Source organism: Cupressus sempervirens, chromosome 11 (genome assembly GCF_028749045.1).
Source record: "Cupressus sempervirens isolate cs-2001-9-10 chromosome 11, ASM2874904v1, whole genome shotgun sequence".
NCBI lineage: Eukaryota > Viridiplantae > Streptophyta > Pinopsida > Cupressales > Cupressaceae > Cupressus > Cupressus sempervirens.
The window spans coordinates 33514067-33536959 of record NC_143128.1 but is presented as its reverse complement, the minus strand read 5'-3'; the positions used below and the strand labels follow the sequence as shown (position 1 = coordinate 33536959).

The 22893-nt window shown below is 40.1% G+C and overlaps 1 protein-coding gene across 14 annotated transcripts in view; it reads right to left on the bottom strand.

Moving 5' to 3' along the window:
• Positions 1-22893, bottom strand: part of LOC149528104 (ADP-ribosylation factor GTPase-activating protein AGD12-like) — a 117105-nt gene that overhangs the window by 74817 nt on the left and 19395 nt on the right. The window lies entirely within an intron of this gene.

Sequence of the window (22893 nt, the reverse complement as noted above, 5' to 3'; positions counted from 1 at the left end):
CTTTCTAATTCCATCCATCCTAGCTATTGGCATATTTGTTGTCTTGTAATGTCTGTAATTGGACACCTGAACAGTGTTCAGCCCGTAGGTGAACAAGAAAGAAACATATAATCAATGCAAAATATTATTCATTTAACAAATGCTTTCCATACACAACAATGATGTTTCATACAATGATAATGATGCCCAAATACATAAGTGTTCATGACATTTATAATGTCCAATACGGTGCCAATGAAATGACACAACCGTGTCCACATCAGTAACTACCTAACCACCCATTTTGCCGGACAACATCATCCCCCCCAAATAAGAAACATACAAACATAGAAACAATATAGACTACGGAGGAGGTTGCATCCCTAAAATGTTTTGCTGCTAGGGCAACTCATAAACTTGACCAGTGTGGATGCGTAAATCCTTCTGCGCCCATGTGTTAACTTCCACTGCCTCCTTCAGGAGAAGTGTTGCCTCCATGGCTTGGCCCTGGGCTATCTACAATCCCTGGTCGGCTGCTTGCAATCTTTGTTCGGCCTTCTCCTTATCTTGCAAAAGTGTTGCTCACTCAGCTGCCCATGCTGCCTACTAGCTAACCAATTCAGCAACTAACTTCTCTCAAGCTTCTATCTCGACTGTCCTAGATGTCACCGCTACAATCCTCTCTGCTTCCCTATCCGCCTCTGCATGCTTATGAGCAGAGTAGACGCCTTTATATGCCCCCACTATCTCGTGTGACAGCTTCTCCATAACAGTGTTGCACGGTCCCAACTCAGGACCGTGCAACACACACTGCCCATTTTTTTTAAGTCAATACATCGAATTCTCGTCTGGTATTACCACCCATTTCACCTTGTTGTCATTCGCGATAAATTTTCAGCTTGGACCCATTGATGGCGTTAGGGATTTCTCGCCCGTCCAAGGTCCATAGTTTTATAGAACCATTGTCGCCTACTTTCACTTTATATGGTCGGAGCCATTTAACCTTGAATTTCCCTAGTTTTATCTCGTTGCGGCCATTGTACCAAAGCACAACTTGGCCTGGTTGAAACCTTGTTCTTTTCAAGTGTTTGTTGTGCAACATCTTTCAACGGGTTTGCGCCACCTCTGTCACCCATTGCATTGTTAATCTGCATTCATCCAGTTTATTCAATTGATATAGGCATTCACATAAACTCTCCATGTCTCCGAGGCTATTGTCCATTGCAATCCGCAGACTTGGGACCATAAATTCGGCTGGTAACACGGCTTCTTGGCCAAACATTAACTGGAACAAAGTCTATCCAGTTGTGACATTAAATGTGGTGTGGTAAGCCTACAGCACCGAAGGCAACTTTTTCTCCCAATCTGCTTTTTCAACTCCACACAATTTATATATGATGGCCACCAAAAATTTATTTGTTGCTTCGGCCTGGCCATTGGCTCATGGGTAGTAGGGACTTGACAACGAATGAAAAATCTTGAATTTCGTTGTCAATAATCTGATCACATGATTGATAAAGTAACCCCCTTTGTCACTTGTCAACAGAATAGGTATGCCATACCGTGTGATGATCTGTTCATACAAAAACTTAGTCGTACTGATTGCAGAGTTGTCAGGTAGTGCCCATGCCTCTACCCATTTTGTTAAATACTCCGTAGCCACCACTATGTATCGGCAATGCTAGGCCCTACTCACCTTCAGCAAACCCACGAAGTCTAATCCCCAACATTCAAACAACTCCTGGGCATGGGACGGGTTTAATGGCATGAAGTCCCTCTTGAGTGGTTTGTCAGCTCTCTAGCATGTATCACAGCTCAACACCCATTCCCGTGCATTGTTGTAAAGTGTGGACCACCATAACCCAACAAGCAAAACTTTTTGTGCCGTTGTGTTGGGTCCCATGTGGCCGCCTGCTAGACCTTCGTGTGCTTCCCTCATAACACTCTACACTTCTTCCATTACACATCGCCTCAGGACTTGATCAGGACCCATCTTGTACAGTTAACCATTTATCAGTTGGAAAGTCCAGCTCCTTAAGACTAGCTTCTGTCGTTCCCCTGGCGGCATCTTTCTCAGAAATTGAGACGTCAATAGATATTCCCCGATAGACTTGTACCATTCTAGAAGAATGGTGATTCTGAATAAGTGTGCATCTGGGAAATCATCATTGACCCCTTCCGATGGCTCTCCGGACCTGATTCAGGAAAGTTGGTCCACAATGACATGACTCTTCCCGGGTCGCACAATGATGGTGAAGGTAAATTCCTACAATAGCAACAACCATCTACTAATTCTACCTTGGATAATTGGTTTGTTCACCAGGTACATCAACGCCTGGTGATCCACGTAAAAGGTAAATGGGGTAGCCAATAGGTAATGTCTGAATTTTTGTATCAAGTATACCATTCTAAGAGCCTCCCTTTCAGTGGTGCTATAATTCTTCTCAGCTTTTGACAATAGCCAACTTGCAAAATACATTGGGTGCAAGGCCATGGTCACCAATCTGCGCCAATGTTGCAACTATGGTGAAGTTTGAAGTGTCCAAATGGACGTGGAACTCCCTGTCCCAGTTCAGGTACGCCAAAATGGGCGCCCCCAACAGTCTATTTTTCAACTCTATAAAGGCAATCTCCTAGTCCGAACTCCAGACGTACGGTTCTCCCTTCCATGTCAACTTGTCCAAAGGAAGAGCAATTCGGGCGTAGTTCTTTATGAGCCGTCTATAATATCCAATGTGCCCGAGAAAAGACTTGACTCCAGATACCTCCTTCAAGGCCTCCATTTCCACGATCACCCTTACTTTATCAGGGTCGGTCTTCAATCCTGACTTGCAAACAATGTGCCCAAGTAGTTTGCCTTGACGAACCATAAACCGACATTTTTCAAATCCAATGCCAACCTTGCCCGCCGACACCTTTCCATACATTCCTAGAGTGCCTTCAAATGGTTGTCCTGTCCACTAAAAATGGACCAATTGTCCAAAAATGCTTAGAAGTTGCCTACCGACATTTTGTCAAATATGTGCAAAATGATCCTCTAAGATGTAGCAGGTGCATTACAAAATCTTAAGGGCAGTCGGTTATAAGCATACACTCTATCCTCCACGACAAAAGTAGTTTTCAGCTTATCTTCTTTAGCAATAGAGATCTAGCAATAGCCAGAGAATCCATCCATGAAGGAATACGTCTCATGTCTTGCCACTTCCAGAATTGTGTCAGTGAATGGAATTGAAAAGGGATCTTTTATTATGACCGCATTCAGGGACCGAAAATCTACACATATACGGATTTGGATCCCGTCCTTCTTCATGGATATCACAATTGGTGACACCCACTCACTTGTTTGAAGTTTAAATATTATTTCAGCTTCCAGCATTCATTGTATTTCCTCGTCGACGTGGGCTACATAGTTCTTGTTCATTCTGTACGGTCGCTTCCGCACAGGTATGGCTCCAGGTACCAAGGGTATGCAGTGAACACGCATTTCTAGTGGGACCCCTTTTAAATCCTTATAAGTCCACACAAATACATCTTTATACTCCATAAAGATTTTAAATGCCACGCCCTTCAATACTGGGTTCCAGTCATCTCCCACCATTATGTTCCTCAAATTGTCTGCGTTGCCAATATTAGTAGCCTCTACTAACGACTCTTTGTATCTTATAGCTTTCCCTTCAAAGCAATGGGCGGGACTTTCATTGATCTCCGCATTGCCTTCTTTGTATTCCATGAACTCCTATGGAAATACCCCCTCATCTTTTGACTCCTCGATGCCAAGCATGTAAGAATGGAAGAGCTCGTAGTCTTCCATCTGCCAATGAAAAAGTCCATTTAGTGAACTAGTCTCGTCTCCCGAACATTCTTCCAATTCTAAAACACCTTTGTCATTCATATCCATACAGGGTCTTCCTTCATCTATTCCATGCTCCCCGTCTGACTCAAACTCTGACGACGATGCCATTTCTTCACTTACTATTTGGGTTTGGAGATCAATGGCAAACTTCCGCCCTCCACTTTCCATTGATAAAATATTTTTCTTCCAGTTGTGATTTACTTTCGCGGTCACCAACCATCCTCTTCCAAGAATGGCATTATATCCCTTCTTCAAGGGAATCACTACAAAATCCAACACAAATGGCTATGTCCTGATGGTTACTTGTTGAGCCACCAAGGTCCCTAGGGGCTTTATCCCCTGTTGGTCAGTGCCAAGTAGGTTGAATGTGGGCGGCCACAGGGTAGGCTTGCCCAATTTCTTCCACGTCTCCTCGAGAAGAACATTCACCCCAGACCCACCATCCACGATGGTGTCCGTCAAGATGGTTCCGAGGATTCCCATCTCGACCACCGCCAAGTGATGGTCGTTGCTTACTATCAACAACATGGGATCTATGGCCGACCCTCCTAGTACCATTAATTGTTCCTTCGTCTCCGCTAGATTTGTGTAGGCATTCAATGATGTTGTCCTTAGTTGCAGTACCATTTGTAATAGGTCTTGAAGTCTAACGGGCACCTCCATCTGTAGCATCTAATTCACCAAGTTGTTCTCTCCCTCTGATTGTCTAGGAATAATATCTTTCGAAGCCTTCATTGCCCTTTCTATGTCTTCCCATGCCTCCCTCAGCCTTTGCTTCTCCGTGTGGGGGTCAAGATAGCTGACCTGCTTAGCCTAGTTGCAAGTGACAACCAAAACTTTTTCCTCGTCGTCAATGTTGATGAGGTTTACTTGTTTTGGGCAATTGGCGTCTTCGTGGTCCCCTAGACCACACTATCAACATAATTTTTGAGGAGTGTCGTTCTTCGGACACTCTCTAGCTAAGTGGCCCCATTGGTTACATGCCCAACGTTGGATTATGGGCCTTCCCTTGGAATCATACTATATCCGATTTTTATTGTCATTGTCGCCCCATCCTCCTTGGTGGTTGTTTTTGTAGCTGCCAAATGTGGCATTGTTGTTGCCCTGGGTCTCATTATTAGTGTCCGAAGTGAATGGTTGTTCCTATGTGAACAGTATCTGCTGACTTCATGTCTTCATGTTGAACGGGCATTCCTTCGTCAAATGACCCAAGATCTTACCGATATCACACATTACCAATATCGCACATTGTCTTTTTAGGGCCTACTCCCCTTGGGTGGCCTTTCTCTTTGCAATCCGTACACCATATTTCTCCCTCCTCTGTACGGCCACTAGTTCCCTCCATGGATTTGAATTCCTTTCTCATCCACTCTAAGTCTTTTTGGAGTGCTTGTACTTTCTTGCTGGGTTCCTCATCACTATCTGCACTACTTTCCTCTTCAAAGGACTCATCACTCTCTAACGAGGATGAGGATTTGCTTCTCTTCTTTTTCTTCTTTGTTGTTTTGCCCTCACTTTCAAAGTTCATGGTACGGTCGTAGGCATCCATGTATGATGTCGGCGAGACTATCTTCATCTTTCTTCTCAATGCCCCGTGGAGTCCTACAAACCATCGTTTCTTTAGTTCGTCCGCCGGTTGACTACCCATTCTGCTCAAAAGATCCTTGAGCCTTCGATTGTAGGCTCGTACTATTTCCTTTCTTCCTTGTTTACAGTTATAGATCTCGGCGACGACCCCATTGTTGTCCCACAGCAGTCAAAATTCTACTTAGAATTCTTTCTTAGATCATCGCATGTGGAGATCTTTGCCTTGTCCATGTCGAACCAATCCATGGCCACTCCCTGTAGGATGGCAGGGAACTGGTGCAACCACTCCTCCACATCAGTGACCGAGTTGGCGGTCCATATAGTTTCGCATATATGACAATGTCGCACGGGATCTTCCTTCCTGTCACCTGTGAACTTTGGGAGTTTTTGCTTTTGAGACATTGTGCTTCTTGCCCTTTGATTACCACTAGATTGTGTCACTGAACTATTAGAAGTTGGTCCCGACAGGTTACTCTGACCACCGTGCAATGTCGCTTTGACACTTCCTTGTACCCCGGTGTCTTCTATTGGCCTCGCCTCCTCTCCTACTTCTTCACAGGTTCCCTCTTGTAGTGGTGTACGGGATGAATGTAAAAATTGCTCCTTTGTCTCCTCAAGCACTACTAATCTATGTCTTGTTTCCTCAAGCAACTCCTCATTGCTCCATCCCTACCATTCCGGCGAACTATGGCACCCTTCATTGGTTCCTGTGAACCCCGCTACGATCACCACACTAGGTGATTCCTCCAACTACCCCTCAGTCCATTCCTCAGCAAGTTGTCTTATTCTTTGTCGTTGTTCGGCTTCCACATGCACAGATTGTAATTCATCGATTTCTTCCCTCAAATTCCTATTATTATTTAAAAGATTGGACATTTGACATATACCATTATTTTTAAAAAACAAACAAGATAGAACACTCTTTTATTTATTTACTCTGTATACATCATGTGTCAACTTATGCGACAATTACAGACTTCTGAGTGCCCTTGACACCATGGTGCAAAAGCTCAGTTTAGTTTTCTGATGCCATGCGTCTCTCTTCTCATAAAAATTCCTAAGGGTGTTTTGTCAACAGTCTTCTTGTTCCACTTCTTCCCTACTTTTTTGTGATAGGTATGCCTGCGCAATTAGGCGGGGAAGTTGGTCTAGGAATCGGTTTGTTGTCAGACTCGCATGCATGGCATTCCACACTGTCTTCTATGAAATGTCATTCTCTGCAGCTTCTCTCTGTACAAACGTTTCTAGGCTTACACGGTAGAGAATGTGGAAGTTTTGGGTTGCCTCATGTTCGCCTTCGAGGAGTTTTGTTTCGTCATCCTCATTCATTTTTCAGTTGTCTTCTACGGGTATTCCCATCTATCCTTGACCTTCCATTCGCTACTTCCGGATTAGAACTAGTAGTGGCGCCAAATGTTCATCCCATAGGTGAACAAGAAAGAAACATATAATCAATGCAAAATACTATTCATTTATCAAATGCTTTCCATACACAACAATGATGTTTCATACAATGATAATGATGCCCAAATACATTAGTGTTCACAACATTTATAATGTCTGATACAATGCCAATGAAACAACACAACCGTGTCTGCATCGGTAACTGCCTAACTACCCATTTTGCCGGACATCAAACAGTGCATGGCATCTCCATGCCTAAGCTACTACTGCACTTGTATGAAAGCGGGGAAGAAAACTAGAAACATTGGGCCGAAGATTTAAATCTCTACATCTCTTCTTACTATTTAAAGAACAGTTGAAGTTGTGATTAAATATAACAAATAGTAAGAAATAGCACATTTAATGAAATTTAATTGTATATATAGCTTGAAAGGCGTGGCTCACTATAACATCAGTCAAAAAAGCAGAGGTAAAAACATTCAATTAGTCAACTTAACATTGCTCAAAGGATATGCACGCCTTTGTGGAGATAGAAGATACAAAAAAGACAGTCAGTATGTGCAATCAACATTGGTAGTGATAAATGAGGTTGGGAAATCGAGGACAGACACACATCACAAATCACTAAACAAACCAAAATTTGATGGCAAAAATATCTTTTATCTGTGTAGAAAAACTATTGAAGTGCACTTTTATGCTCTATTCTACACAAGGCATTATCATTGAAGCACACTTGAGACTCTGAAAGTAAATAAAGAAGATCGTCCTTTGTTTCAATCAAATATCAGTCATGTCAAATGTGGACCCTTTCTTTAGGTATCTAGAAATAATGTGAGTAATGACCTGTGAGATTGGTCAGTTACGAATTGAGAATAAGCAATAAAGAGAAATGAAATCTATTAACCGGCATCCCATCGAGTGATTTTGTAAATTAGAAACTTATAAACTATTCAAGCAAGTCATTAACATTGGTCAAAGCACAAGAAACCCTTTGGGTAGAGACATGATTAAAAAAGACAATCAGCTTGTACAAGCAATATTGGTAATGATAAAATGAGGTTGGGCTATTGACGACTGATAGAAATCACAAATCATAAAAGAAATCAATTTATGATGGCATGAACTTGCACAAGGCATTATTAATATGACACACTTGACAATTCGTGGAAAAGAACGTGTGGTGTCAATCAAATATCACTTGTGTGGAATGAGACAAAACATAGATCAAAAATAAAACAAAACGATCTACGTTCAACCGAGTGATTTTGTAAATTGGAAAGTTGTATATTATTCATGGAAAGCGATAGTCGAGTAAGCAACGATTTTCAAAACTCCTTGTAGTGCCTCTCCCATTTGTTTTCTACATGACATCCTGATGGATGTGGTTTCGACCTTATGTATTCTCTTTGTAGTTAGATGAGATATCTAGAGAAGCCTTCATTTAGCTCTAGATTCTTATAATTGCTCGTATGTGATCGGTTGTGCTTATCTTGTGATTTGGTGATTGGCCCCATGAAATGATTTCATATTGGCATTATGAGGTTGTGATGTCCCCATTTTAGCTCACCTTGGGTTGCAATGAGGATTAGCCTATTGGCAACCTTTGTAGGCTAATCAAAGGTTTAGGTCTCATTGGTCGAGCTAGAGACTATATTTTCACTCCAATGGGGTCATTGATAGAGCTTCCAATTTAGGACTTACTATTTATAGAAGTCACTTATGAGCCAATTGCAATGTTGGGCATGTCATCCAAGTGTCAGGATCTAACAAAAGCACTTGGATTTTGTATGGATCATTAATGGATTATAAGCTATTAATTTGGCTTACAATCATTAATTTAAGTTCTACTTTATTAATGATTAAATTTAAGCTTATTGCAAACTATTACAAGTGCATTTATTATTTTTGGACAGCTAAGACAATGTATGGGGTTAAAATTATTTAATAATTATTCACTAAGTTTACTTAATTAATAAGAAAATGGAGGAGGTTTTTTCATAATAATTAAAATTTTCATTTACTAAGTGTATTTTGGCCTCATGTCTTCGAGGGGAAATTATTATAAATATTATAATTCAAACACTGGAGCTTTGTAAAAGGGAAGGAATATTAATTGATTATTATAATTCAAACTTTGAAATATTTGCAAAACCATCATGAACCTCATGAAGAGTAATGTTGAAGATGGAATTCATTGGTGTAAGAATTAAGGTATATGATTGATTTAGCAAGAAGGTATTTTTAAAACCAAGACGGAGTTTGAACCGGAAGCATTTTGCATGTTATTGAAACTAGTGGAATTCATATTTCTCATAGAGGGTTTGAATTTGTCATATCTGGTGAAGTAAATTGTAATGTCCTTTTCTTAGCATGACCATGATAGTAGAAGGACTAAGCCTATTACTGGGTCCTTGTAGGCTAATAATGGTGATTAGAGGACTCTATCGAGGGTTATGGCTCTGTTTGGTAGGACTTACTGTTTGTAATAAGTCAATCGATGGTTCTAATGAGCTCAAATGAGTTAGAGGAGTTGAATCGTGCTCTCATTTTTTATTTTTGGCTTATGGTTTGGGCTCCAAGAATCTTAGAGGGAGCATCTATGTTTAATAAGTCATCCCGTCAATTTCCTTCATCGCCTTTCTTCATCAAGATTACTCATGTGCTCTCAGATTTCGATTTTGATGCTTTTTCAGTCATTTCGCAAGATGGCTGAATTATGATTATTATTTAATTAAATACACTAAGGTTGCTATTTTTGTTGGTATTGTGTATTGGTCACCTTAGCATCATAGCTCGTTGGAACCAAGTTGAAAAGTTTTGAATCTTGGGCACAATAAACAGTGACCATGTGTGTTCGAATATCATGATATTGATGAAAAAGTCATTTTTGAATGCAAAGACAGTTAAAAAATTATATTATTCAAATATGTGATTTAAGTACAAAACAAAGAGCATTTAAGTAAAAAGTGTGCTCATGGAGACTCTTGACGTTGAGTGTGAAGAAGCCTTTGCATTAAAATGTTATAAATATAATACCTAGCAAGGATCAAATCATTCCATTATGCATTGTTTATTCGATGAAGTATAAATTCCAAGGGTTTGGCGTTGAATTAGATAAAACAATGAATTTTCTTTAATGTCTTTCAGCACTTTGAGCTGGATTTTATGAGAATTAGTAAGAAGTTTTAATGAGGGTTTGTGATAATATTGCCGCTGATGATTGGTGTTAAGTAGCGGCTGCATAGAGCTGGGCAATAATCTGCTATCACATGCCGATTTTGTGGTTTCATTGCATTCTATACAAAGGTGGCATTCAAAGTAAAGGCAGCATGGATTCTACTCACAGCTGCGATCAGTCGTTAAGGGTAGCATTTGACATTTAGAGGGCTGCAAACAGTAATCTGGAAGCAGCATTTTTACTTCTGCATCAACTATCAATTCCATTTGCCACAATCAAGGACTTACGTGCTTCTTATCTTTGTCAGGTTCCTTGCATTTCAGATAATAAATGTGCATTTCATACAGCTGCAATTCATTGTATATATTTGCAAAATGATATATAAGAGTGTGGATCGCCATTATTTCTATGCATTGTTTTTATTTCTTCTCAAAATCTGAAAAGCATATAATCCAAAAAAATACAAAAATCACAAACTTTCAAAGAAGCAAGGAAAACAGTATTACTTCTACAGCATAGGCAGGAGTGAGCTAGTAGGGTCCATTATAGAAATTAAAAGAGGAAAAATCACACTTCAAGTTGGTGATTCCTCAGCCATCGAATTTTACCTCTATAACCTTAATACAGAGGTTATGATTGAGCAATAAAAGGGTCGTTTAATACTAAGGATACAGTCTGTGCACTACAGCAATTAATGTCAAGCTGGATGTAATATAACCCTGACTTGCTATGACTTGAATAAAATCAACTTCATCAATTTTCCCACTAGTCAGATACTTGGCATTTTGTCAAACTCTTGGCAAACCATTGTAATGCTAAATAATATGAACTTTTTATTCAAAAGTCCACACTATGCAAACCCTCCAACTTGAAAGTGTATACCCAAAATTCGGATAGAGAGATAATTGCTACCAAACTTATCAAGGCTGATGGTCACAAATATGAATGGATTGGTAAAGCAGATAAATGTTTGCACAGTGAACTTATAATTGAATTTGTAAAGAACAATGCCAATGTATGATCAAGCTTCAACCTAGTCAATTATTTTTGCACAAAGAACATTTCAAAATACTAAACTGAATCCCTTGGATTATTTATTTTAAATTGTTCCACTAATTACTGCTGTATCATTATTGGAACAACTACAAACAAGAAATGAGCCTGTCAATTCCCAGTATATGGGCATTTGCAGTAGACCCACAGCCCATCAAATTGCAGCTAACTCAGATAGAAAGAACACTGATAACATTTGTAATAGCACCCCACATAGTCACATTTAGGCAAGAAGAAAAAGCATTTAAATTGCAAACCGATATGCAGCAGATGAACACCCAATTCAAGGCCAACTATAAAAACTTTCCCCAACGCTGAATGTTTCCAGGTACATGCCAAATCCCTGCCACGTTGGCATCAAAATAACAGACCCAACCACTTATGCAAATGTAAAGAGCAGATCTGACTATGTACAGATATCTCTAACGTTGGACTGGCAATTCCCAGTCGACCAGCTTAATGGCAGATAGAACACCAGATTTTCAGTAGATGGATGCCCAAAGTACCACAATGTGAATGATACCCAATGCAATTCACAAATGCAGATCAGACTCAATGTGGAAATGATAATACATTCAAGCTTCAGCAAGTTATGTCTCCCAGTTACAGAAAGTACAGTAGGACTCCCATAATTTTTCAAGCTAACAAATCCCGGAATTTAGATCCCTATATACCCTTAGCACAAAGCTTCTTCGAAAGCAACAGAGCATACAGACATGGAAGATGCAATACTCAGAATTCTCATAAATTAATTCTCAATACCTCAACTCTGAATTACCAGGCACTTCTACCCCCTCCCAACAACCACTACTCCTGTGCAATCTGTCTCTGCAACTCCACGGGGATTATGGATGCCATCTGTAGCTTCAGTTTATGCTCACGTGTTACCTGGCGTGTCTTCCTGTGGCTCTCCTGCATTTCCTCACAGCTAGCTCCATCAGGTTTTCCCTCTACTTCCAGTCACTTGTAGGTATTTTGGACTCCTTTTACTATTCGTTTGTGATCTCGAACTGGGAAGGTTGTTTTCGGTTTTGGTTGCTACCTCTTACTGCTCGGGATATTGAATTTCACTCCCCTCGAGTTTGTTCCAACGGTGTCTTCCAACTTCCTCTCTGCATTCCTTTCTCTTCTCCATGTCTAGATAACCAGACATGCTCCTCTCTTCTCCTAGCTCCACTGTAACTTCTCATTCCTTCTACTGCCCTCTTCACGAGGGTCTCTTCTACTTTGATCCTGCGTTGTGTTCTTTATACAGGGGTTTCCTGCTCTGGCCAGGTTCCTCTCATGTTTCTCCAATGGGAAGGCTTTTTTTGCTTATCTCTACATCCCTTGCAAACTCTCGGTCAATGCTGCCATGAGGATGGCTAGGCTTAATCCTGATGAACCGCTACTACAGACATCTTCCACCCCTGTTACTTATCAAAGAATGGTGGACCGGATCATCAAATTGGAAAATGATGACTTCTGCCTGCAAGAGAGTGTTCTTTCTCCTTATGAAACTTTGGCTGGCCTACAGAAGCAGTTGGATTGCTTCCACAACACGACTTCAACAACAAACTCCACACTGCCATTTCAGACATTGAAGAACTAAAAAAACAGGTGGATAGCAGCAAAGTGCAATCTGATTTACACGAACTTAAAGAAAAACAATCTGCTCTTAGGACTGAAACTGAACAACAACTAAAAACTTGGGCATCTATTTGCAATAATCCAAATTCCACCTCTCCGGGGTAGAAAAGTTGGTCCAAAACAAGCTAGCGAATGAAAGGGTCAGACGTGCTCGTGAATTAAACTTAAGGGTACATCACCTCCCTCTTCCATTATCTGAACATCTGATAGCGGGATACTCCTTTCTCACGAACAAGCTAGATATCACTGACATCACACTTGACAGTGCCTAGATTGGGCACGACAACACACTCTTCATTAAATTCCTCTCACTGGCTGACCGTCTTCAGGTTCTCAGGGCAAAGAGGAAGCTCTTCCCCTTCTCCGCCAAGATTTATCTTGATGAAGACCTAACAAATCACAAGTGACAAAACTTAAGCAGGCTTGGGCTCTTGTGGTGGTTGCCTATCAGGAGGGCAAATGTGCGGTGACTAGAAACCTTAAGGCTGTGGTTCGTGACATTTTCCCTACAAGCTTGGACCAGAGGTTGGCTTCTAAGGCCAAATGAGGTACACAAAGGCCATCGGGCATAGGTGAGGCTCCTATTGGTTCCATGTGCCTCCACTGCTGGAATGGCAACAATACATCGTGGTCCTTGTCTAGTTTGCTTAGTAATGTTATTGGGTCGACTGACCTCCTTTTGGTTACAAAGACACACGAGAGTCCCATGCGCCCTCTCTCAAGGGTTACCAGCTATCATTGGCTATCTTCTTTTAGGGATGAGGTCAGATGCTTTGGTGGGGTCAGGGGGTCCGATGGGGTCTCCTACTTAGTTAGAGATTGCCTTTTCAGCACTATTTCTGTGGTCCACTCTGACAACTCTGTCAGGTTCATGTGGATTCGTTTTGATCGGACTATAGCACTCCTTAGAGACATCTACATCGTTGTTTGTTATTTCCCATCGGCATCTTCCTATTATGCGATCCATGGTACAAAGGGAGGAGACCACTACAAGGACCTTCTCGAGCACATCATCAGATTTTCAATTATGGGTGACATCATCATCTCGAGAGATTTCAACGCACGAACTATAGATCTTCAGACTCCCCTCCACGACCGTCAATCTAATCTTATGTGTATAACCACTTCTCATCCAGATACCATGGGTTTGCAACACTTCTCCAAGGATTGTTAAGGACCTTTCACTTGGTATGGCCACCATCTTCTACAGTTATGTGGGTCCACTGATTTGGTGATCTTGAACGGGCTCTCTTGCTTTCCTGACTCCGGCCTATTTACTTGTTGGCTTCACTATGGTGGTGCGAACACCGTGGACTATGTTGTCTTTAGTGCCTCCATCTCCTCCATCCATTGCTTCACTATCTCTCGCCTTCCCCTAATCGATCATGCCATCCTTAGCCTCACCCTTTGCACCACTCCTTTACCTCCCCCTCCTCACCCCTCCCCCATCCCCTCTTTCCCACCTCTGTTTAGCAATCTCTCTCCTCTTACCACACCTCCTTTTGCTTCATAGAGAGTGACTGCGACCTCTTTGTCCACCACCTTAGATGGCTTCTCCCCCAGGATCCCTTTACTGATTTTGGGGATGTTACCTCCTTTTGCTTCATAGAGAGTGACTGTGACCTCTTTGTCCACCACCTTAGATGGCTTCTCCCCCAAGATCCCTTTACTAATTTTGGTGATGTTACCTCCATGTTTGGGTCACTTGCATCAATTTTATGGTGGTATGCCCTTCTCTCTATTCCCCAACACATCTCGTCCCTCACCTATTGTCCCAAGCGCAAGAGCTCCTGCCCCATCGCTCGATTCACTCAGCTTTCTCCACTCGTCCCTCTTCCACTCAGTTGAGGCTTGCTTATCATTGCTTTCTTTGCCACAAGAAGCGGAAGTTTTCCCGATTGCAATGTAAATCCCTCTATGACTCTCCTGCAGTCCCCGAAGTTATTTTGGCGTACCATGTTCCCTCGCCATCCCCCTCCCCTGTCCACTCTCGACCATAGCTCCCCCGCTTCTCACACCTCCACTCTCTACGATATCCTCAACCAACCCTCTTCATCTCACTCCCCCTCTCGCTGTCACATCTTCTCATACTCCACCGTGAGGCAATTAGATCCATGAACAGCAATAGGACATCGAACGAGGAAGGGTTTTAGGCCAAGCTCTTCAAGCTTGGTATTTCAATTCTGGGCTCCTTCCTCACAGTGCTCTTCAACAACATGGTTTGCACTAGCTTCTCGGAGTCATGGTCACGACATACTATCTACCCGATCAACAAGTCTGAGCCAACCTCAGATCCTGTCAACTTCAGACCATTATGGTTGGGCACACCTTTTCCAAACTCTATGCTACCGTGTTGAACACTATCTTATCCAGAGAGCTTGACCAAAGACACTATCGAGCTATGGGGTAGGGTGGCTTTCGCACAGATTTTCAGACCATGGATCACATTTTTGACTTTACAAGCTTTTATTAAATAGGCTCAACACTGCTCTGCCAAAGTCTATTGTTGCTTTGTAGACTTTCGCAAGGCCTTTGATTCTATTCCTAGGGTGGCTCTCTTTCAGAGGCTTAGGGCCATCAAGATTTCTTAGATTCTCTCGACAGTTATTATGAGATTATATGAGTGTTATTGGCAGATTCGGGACACCTAAGGGATTTTTGGATCCTATCCAGCGCACCATCAGGGTCAAGCAGGGCTGCCCTCTCTCCCCCACTCTTTTTGGGATCTACATTGACGAGCTTGAGTCCTTCCTCCAAGATTTCTCATCACTAGTGATGGTTGCTCTCTATGCCAGGTCTAGATCTCCACTCTTTTATTTGTTAACGATGTGGATCTCCTAGCTTCTTCCCCCGAAGGGCTTGATAGAGCCTTAAATCTAGAGTCTCCATTTTTTGCCCTGTTGAAAGAAATGCGAGATGGTTTGAATATTATGAAGATGTCCTTTGGGAATATATACCTCATCATTTATGTCAAATCAGACTTGTAACTAGGAGCCACTAAAAAGGAAGCTAACAAGAACATTAATTATACAGTGTTCAATGCAGATCCGCACTTTATCAATAAGCAGGCCATAGAAAATTACAAAGCAGAGATATTTCCTCATAAGGAGAAACGTGGTGATAAGGATAAGGGTCATCTAATGGTTTTGGTGAATGGTTCCTAATGATGTTGCAATCATTTTTCTCCATTAATGATGTCTATCTGAGGTTCCTTGAGTTATTTACTGCACAGTTGGAGATCCATACAAAGACATAAGCCATTATATTAGTCAAACAATATATCAAAAGCCACAAAGAAGCAAGTAAACACTAATAGTTATGTTGGAGTAGGCGAGGAATGTATAGAGCAAGCAAGCTGAATATGATAGTTGTAGTCTATTTGAACGCCAACAAATATTGATCAAAATTATTATTTATTACCATGTTGAGAAGTTCGCGTATTCACCAACACCTATAATTAGCTATGGGAGTGAAGCAATAAAATATGTAATATGCATTGAAAAACAAAAGGCATGTTATTAAATATCAAATGTTCTTATGTATCAGGAACAAAACTATACAAGTTTGGTGGCTACAGAGGTCTGCGACAAAAGAATGACATCAGATGCCATAGATAATGATAATAGAAAAATATGGCAATATCTGGAGCTAGTGTATAGATAGTAAGGAGTATAGCAGAAACGAAGATCATCTACAAAGAAAAGTTTATGGCAAAGGCAAAACAAAGTCAGGACTAGACACTATTCTCAAGGCTTAAATAATAACAACACCTGGGACAACAGATATATTTGTACTAGTATACGATCATTGTGAGCAAACGTCAAAAGATATCATTTGGAGTATCTGACATAAAGTCTTCGGGTAATGTTAAAGGGATAAAGATATAAGTGGCACGATAGAATGGATTTGACTTTGTTAAATCACCAATTATTGGACAAAGTCCCAATTCAGACTATGCATATCCCATGGCCAAGTATCACGCATGAATAAGGACAAAATAATTGCAATTCGATAGTAATAATACCTTTCTAAAGTTGACAATCTTAATTACATCGACACAATAATATTGTTTATTATCAAAGGTCTCTAAATAAGGGTTGGAAGTGCGAATAGAAAGAAAATCAAAATCACCGAACTACGTACCTGAAATATGAAGCAATAGTTGGAAATAATGGATAGCCGCTTGAACATGGAGTTTATATTTCATTTACCAATCATTTGCATGAATCTTATCTAATATAATTATGCATTCATTGTAATTTTAACAGAGGAAAAGCTCATGTGGGTCTGGAGTGTGGATTTTATGAGCATATTGCAATCACTCCGAGAAGGCAAAACATATGATAGATTATGGAATGACTGGACCAGTTTCTATAAGTCTACGACTATAAAGAAGAATTTTGAAGGCCATATGTTTCCAGCGCCACTGGTGTCATTCAAAGCTATGCTCGCATTTTACATTGTCACTGAAAACATATGAGAATAATTATGACATATTAATCTTGATTCCTTAGAATAATGCCAAATTGTATTACAAGTTGATTCTAAGGTTCACGTTAAGTAAAAATGCTCAATTATTTGTTACGAAGAGACATATTGTTTTGAGAGAAGATTCACATCTCTTTGCTTATTATAAGTATGAGATGTGAGGAACTAAAAAGAGACTTACAATAAATATATTTCCTACAAATTGTTTACATATCCAAGTTATACGCACATTTGATATATTACATTCTTTCATTGGCAAAGAGATGGAATTTTTGAACTAAGCCTTTGGCTATTCGATTATTGAATATATTTTTATGCGATTCTAGAGTCAAACTGCATTGGATGGATCATCCGTAAGGAGTGTCTAGTGCACTTTTATTTCTGGCATATTTTGTAAGCATAAATATTATGTTGAGCTTTAGAGTTGGAAATGTTATAAAGTTTCATCGTTTATAATTATTTTTTAAATTCTATAAATAATTTATATGATAGATAAGTGTACAAGGTCAATTATCGCATTTTAAAATCAAACATCATAGATATAATGAAATATTTAATTGTTCCTATATCTGTCTTTGGTTTGTCTCGTAACCATAGGAGTTAAAACACATTCTAGACTATTTTAAAATTGCATCCATATATTTGATCGGTTGAATCTTGATTACTAAATTGTTTATAATTGATGTGTGTAGAATTTTATGAAGTTGTACATTTTAAACTTATAATATTGACTCTATGGCCCTTTTGATTTTGGCACTGGTCTTTATATTATTAATAATCCATATGTTGGCAACTATTTCATATCTTTCCTTTGAAGAATTAATATATTCATTCGTTGCCTTAGTCCACACTTATTCTTATTTTAAAAACATTCATATATTCATTTATTATTCTCAGTTCATAATTTGCAAGTTAAAAGCTTTCTATAATTCTTGCCATTTTCGAAGCTTTCATTATATTCGTATTCTAACCAATCTGCTATAAGGATCTTGGATTTAAGTGATTTATTTAGGATCAGGTGCACCCGCCTTGGCCATGCAGAGCCAGAAGTGCAGAAGATCGAATTAATTGGTCTTGTCAAGTTGGCCATCACCAATTGGATATCCCAACATCGAGTTGGCAAGACTTGTAGGATTCCAATCTACAGTTTGGGGAACTAACAAGGCTTTAGAGACTTTTGGACGGGCTTGCCTCCTTCTGTGACTTACGACAGTTACTAGTTAACCTAGGGAAGACCCAAGTCATGGTCTTCAATTGTTTGAAGACCTCACATCTCCATTTTTAGTTTCAGAATAGTGAGATCAACATCACATCCTCATATAATTACCTGGGGGTCAAGTTCTCTGGGCCTCGCTTTAGTTTGAGCCCAGTTATGCAGCCTCAGGTTAGTAAGGGGCTCAGCTCCCTTGCTATGCTCGAGAGATTGTTTCTACCACCATTTCCAAGACACCACGACCAATATGTCCCTTCTGGACTCGCTAATCAAACCGACTATCCTCTATGGCTCTAGTGGGTGGGGTCCCTCCCTTTTAGAGTCAGACTGGGCTTTAGTTGAGAGGGTTCAAACTCTCTTTCTTCAACGCATTCTCAGATGTCATCACTCCACACCCCACAGCATCATTTTGGCGGAGTTTGGGCTCACCCTTTCAAACTGGGCACTACTTTTTATTTGGTCTAGATTCTTCACTGACTTTGGAGTTTGCTAACTCTGCTCTAGGTCACCACAGATATTCCTACTTGGCCTACTACTCGTCAAAGGGGATTGCGAGGTCCGATCCTGATGGCAAGTCTCATTGCTAGTTCACTTAGGCCTCAACCCTTCTTAGCTCGATTGGTATCGCGATGGACCACCTCTCCCCTTCCAGTTTTCATTGGATGCCCTCGCTCACCTACTTTCATCTCAACAAGAGTTGAACAGGCATGTTAGACTCGACATCTACAAATAGTATATTTTGATGACTTGGAGCAACCCTCTGGGGGGGCTCCACCCGAGGATGGACTTCTATGCCGAGCATTTCCTTGATATTCGGGACGGGTTCACTAGGTGCCCTTGGTATCTTACCCATCTGATGAATCACACCGTTCGCATTTCCTTGGGATCTTTTAGAGTGGGCGCTCACTAGCTACGTATACAAACAGACCACCAGATTGACAAAGACAACAGGGTCTATCACCTTTGGCCCCTTGGCGAGGTGGAGACCAAGACACATTTCATTTTTTGTTGCCCCATCTACTATGAGGTCAGGGGGAGGTTCTATTGCTTGTTCAGGGAGTGTATATCCCTTTCTTCATTCTTCAAATACACCAGCCAACGGTGTCTAGCACTTTATCTTCAGGGGACCTTGCGGCTTCAAGATTATACTCTTCAGTGTTAGTTCTCATTAAGACGGACTCTGCACGGCTATCACCTCATTCTTTACACTCGTGGCCCTTGCTCAAGGGACAAAGTGGTCTCTCTGCACCATTTCGAGTTACACTAGCTCGTGAGACCCCATGGAGGACACATTCAACAGTGACACCCTCCTTCCAACAATCTTCAAGGGCAGTGACCTAGGGTACCTCCTAGCTCTAGATTGTACCCTTTTGTTCTGGACTACTCGTCTATGAGGAGTATTTAGCTCTTTTCTTTTATGTTCTTTTTCTTTCTTGTTTATTCTACGGACACCGTTTGGTGCTTCCCCCGTGCTCATGTTTTGCCCTTTTGTATTGTTTCCAGTCCCTTAGACCCTAGTTAGTCTCTAGTTGGACATTAATAAACTTATCTTATCTTATATTATCTCAAAACCAAACTTCAAAAAGGGCAACAAGAAAGACCGCACCTAGAAATCCAAAGCAAATCAACAAAAGCAAATAAACAATTGAATGATCTATTTGCCTCATCAAGCCACCTTTTATAATGCACTTGGCTTCAACAACACACCATTAATTAGAAGCTTCCATTAAATTCTTTTAAATAAATAACTTTCCTACCACATGGCTGCATGAAGATGCCTTTCACTTATGAGGCTTCAATTTTGCAATACAACAACTCCTTACACTTTTATATTTAATACTTGACTTGGGCTTATAACTAATTAAATAAATCGCCCTTCCAATAATGACTCAACCCTAACTTAAGTGAAATTATTAAGTAAAATTATAACTTTATAATAAGTCATTTAATGATTTATTAATTATTTGGCCACTTAAATAATAATAACTCCCAAAATACTTATCTTTAACATATGTCATCTGAAATAAGAGTCACGCATATTATTTCCTCATGTGACCAAATGCACTTTCCCAAAATAGAAAGGGTCCATCTCAATCATCACCAAACTTCCTATGAATAGCAAGTGCATAAAACTAAGCCCAAACAAAGGTCCAATCTGAGTCAAACAAAGACAAAAGTGGAACATACTGAATAGTAAAGAAGACGAGACACTCCCATGGCCAAGCATTTGCCTCAAATCTATCCACAATAATTAGCCTACGAGGATGACAATAATAGGCTAATCCCTCAAACCTTGATGCTAGCAAAAATAGGGGCATTACAGTCCTCCCTCCTCGAGATCGCTTGTCCTCAATCAATCCGGCAATACAATGAACTCGAACCTCCACCTAGATCCCAAATGAAGAAGCATGTGACACCCCTATCAACATTGAACCAACTGCATACCACTAACATCATGAAGACCAACAAAATAACCTATAGCATAGCACTCAGAACCTGTGGTGATGATGTAGAAGTTAGGATATCACTAGAAGATAACTCCATAGGAAGTCTCAGCACACTTTTCTTCCTGGTCATCACCCACATAATATATACTGGACTGGAATCCTGATCATCAACTGTAATGAACCTGATTGGCTCTATACAGCTAGGTTAAGTTTGTGACAATTTTATATTTTGGTTTGATGTTTTTTCTGATCTTCTTTTGTACCCTTTTGATATATATTTGCTTTATGTGCTTTATGAAAAATATCTATTGATAATTGAAATACAATCCTATGAAATTACTTGGAAGTGAATAACAACCTTCTTCCAATTTTGATAGTTTGCACAATTAATAACAACTGAAAATGAAATTGCATAAATTAAATTTATATAAAAATGGGAACCTGAAAGTATGCAGAGTATGTAGCATAATGATGCCAATCTGCCCAACTGAAACCCTTAATTCCTAGGTAGCTCACAGAAGTCCTTGATGACCCTTCATCATCCACAATAGGAAGACTCAAACTAATTCACTGCCTTCAATACTGATCGCAGATCCCAATAGACTCAAAAAAGACCAAGAAAAACACTCAAACAACAGTCACAAAGGCATTAAATATCAGAATTAAATCACCTAGAAATGCAGAGTATAATGGTGTCATTGTATGCAGACAATTCTAACACTGAAACAGGAAATCCTAGATGCCCAGCTGTGACAAAATAATCGAGAGTGAATCCTTCCAACTTACTGGAGAAATTTCAAAACCTAGAGTAAGATGATATGGCACTCTTGAATTCAGATCGCAAAATTCCAGAATTACAGAGGAAAACCCACACAGATTAGCCCAGATGCTAAATGCTCAAATCAGTAATAAATATCTTCAGGTTTCCAATGCAAACAATTAATAGCTTCAGCAGTAACAAGGTCTTCCCAAAAAAAACGAATGCCTTCCTAGAAACACTAAATCCAATAATAGAAGACACTCCAGAAATCTAAGAATTGATTCACAATACCTCAGCTGTGAATCCAAACCCTTTTACCTCAGGAAGGGAACAAAAATTCAGTACTTCAGGAAAACGTCACAAAGATGACAAAGCAAAATAAAATAATCAAATGATCGGATGTTTTTCTCATCAAATGGGCTCATTTTTTTAAACTCCAAATGGCACATGTTTCCCAAATAAACTCCACAACATTAAAATATATTAAAGTGTCATTATAATATAATTTATTAATTGCTTTTGGCTCCCAAAAATGACCTTTTCCACCATAACATAATATTCTAACACACAAGGCCACTGCTTCTTGTGCCCACAATTTAAAACTTTTCGACCCAGTTCCAACCATAGTTCCGAAAATCGCCATAAAATCGCGTGAATCGCAATAAGATTCATCCAACCCAATTTTTTTGGCATCGTGAATCGCTAGCAACAATTTTTTGGCATGAATCGCCTGAATCAGCGATTCATGCCAAAAATCGCCTGAATTGGCAATCGAAGTGTATATCGATTAATATTGATGGTATTTTGCAAAATGGTGTATAGTACATGTCAATTGGGGTTCACGACACATTGGATGATGTTCACACGTAAAACTTTTTGTTTTTAACTGCACCAAGTCAGTAGACTGGATGGTGCTTACTCTTGTCCCCAAAATTTGCATGTGTATATATATGCCTTTGACCTAAAACTCATGAGTAGTAGTTATGTTTTAGTTTACCAACAAGAAACTTATTGGTAAGGCTTGCACTGCTTTGCCTATTTACTCCAGTTTTTAAAAGTTCAGTCAAGAGCTTAATCTTTTTAGTTTCACAGTTGTCGTCGGTAAACATTGTGTAGCCAACAAGATGTATGTCGTCAATAAATATTGTGTAGCCAACGGGTTGATGCCATCAGTAAGTGTTATGTAGCCGAATGTTGTGATGGTTAAGTTGTTGAGTTGTTATCCTTGCCATCAAGGTTCAAATCTAATGGAGATGAGGTCCCCCATTTGTGGCCTCACTGGTTCATAGCTCTAGGTCAAAG